Consider the following 2,082-nt stretch of genomic DNA (forward strand, 5'->3'; position numbering starts at 1 on the left):
CAGCTGGTGACGATGTTTTATGGTTGGTACTCTAGCCTTCCCTCTCAGCCCCCGTCAATCCCCCGTTCTATTCAGTCGCTCAGGTTTGGGCCTCCTCCAAAGTTTGGTGTGCCCATGAGTCTGACCTCAGCCAAGCCGCTCTCTCGCTTTCAGCCAATATCCAGTTAGACTGACGGTTACTTTTCAAAGCTGTGTTTCGAAGCCTCCTTCTCCTCCGTCTGCGGAAGCACGTGCTCCCAATTGAAAATCAGGAGTTATTCCGGGATATTTGGTGGGGGTTTGCATCAAGCCCAACACTAATAGCGGTAATTTGCTCATTGGAAAATATGCAGGCACCCCATGTCCTCGGAGCAAGAGCACACTACAGGCTAAAAGTACTAGTCTGATTTACGTACATATAAAACACACAAATAGGAAGACACAATGCTACAATCCCCTCCATGGGTCCAAGCATCCTTGCTGGTCATACTCAAACACTACCAAACAGTTCCCCTGACCATTTGCACCATCTCCCTTCTCAACTCCAGTTGATTAATCCGTTCACCAAACTTTCACTTGCAAAACAAAATGAAAGAATGAGCTGGCAGAAAAAACGTGGAGAAGAGAATTTGGGCAACTAGGGAAAAGGAAGTGGGAGAAGGCTCGAGTGTTGACAGTCAACAAAGAAATGGTCGCCCCCCCCTCCAAAGGGCAAGAAAGAGATAAGGGCAGGGTTAGATTGTGTGTAAATGCACAGAGTACAGTGAACAAACCTGGGGAACTGGGAGCAGAAATTGCCCGAGGGGGATATGACAGAGTAGCAGACAGAAACATGACTGAAGTCAGAACAGGACTGGATACTTAACATCCCGGGCTATGAGGTTTTAAGTAGGAACAGGACAGGGAAAAAGAGAGATGTCGCTATCTTGGTCGGAGATCATGGAATTTACAGTGCAGAAGGAGGCCATTCGGCCCGAGTCTGCACCGCCCCTTACAAAGACCACCCTACGAAGCCCATGTACCTACCCTATCCCCGTAACCCAGTAACCCCCACTTAACATTTTTTGGGACACGAAGGGCAATTTAGCACGGCCAACCCCTAACCTGCCAATCTTTGGACTGTGGTAGGAAACCCACGTATCACAGCGCTTGAACGAGCTGCAGTTCCTGAATTAGAATCTATTTGGTTAGAGGTGAGAAACAGGAAGGGAGTGGTGAGCTTGTTTGGTATTTAATATAGACCTCCAAATAGTGGGGTGGAAGTAGCAGGGAGCATTTAAAAAAAAAATTGAAAAATTGAGTACCCAATTCTTTTTTCCCCCCCCAATTAAGGGGCAATTTAGCGTGGCCAATTCACCTACCCTGCACATCTTTTTTGGGTTGTGGGGGTGAGACCCACGCAGACACAGGGAGAATGTGCAAACTTCACACGGACAGTGACTCGGGGCCGGGATGGACCCTGGGTCCTGGGCGTCCTGAGGCAGCAGTAGGGTTGTGATAGTTGAGGATTTCAATTACCCCAAGGTCGACTGGGAGTGTGAGTTATGGAAGGGGAGAACTTCCTGGAACATACGTTTCCTGACCTGCCAGGGAGGAATCTGTACTGGATCTTGTCCCAGGAAATGAGGCAGGTCAGGTGGAGAGCATCACAGTGGGGTGTAGTTGGGAAATATCGATTACAATATAAGGTTCGCTGTGAAGTTGAGAAAGGATGGGCGGCAAGGTGGCGCAGTGGTTAGCTCTGCTGCCTCACGGCACCGAGGACCCGGGTTTGATCCCAGCCCCGGGTCCTCGTGTCCGTGTGGAGTTTGCACATTCTCCCCGTGTCTGCGTGGGTCTCACCCCCACAACCCAAAGATGTGCGGGTTAGGTGGATTGAACACGCTAAATTGCCCCTCAATTGGAAAAAAGATAATTGGGTAATCTAAATTTATTGAAAAAAGATTAATACGAAAATCGTCACGAAGCTGACTTGAAATGTCCAAATGAAATACAAACACCAGAGAGAAACAGGAGGTTGACCCTGAACAGACGGTGAAAGCAGTAACTTGATAATCTCATGTGGCGACTCTCAGATTGAAGGCACACAACTTTGATCACGGG

This window comes from Scyliorhinus torazame, chromosome 20 (assembly GCF_047496885.1).
Source record: "Scyliorhinus torazame isolate Kashiwa2021f chromosome 20, sScyTor2.1, whole genome shotgun sequence".
NCBI lineage: Eukaryota > Metazoa > Chordata > Chondrichthyes > Carcharhiniformes > Scyliorhinidae > Scyliorhinus > Scyliorhinus torazame.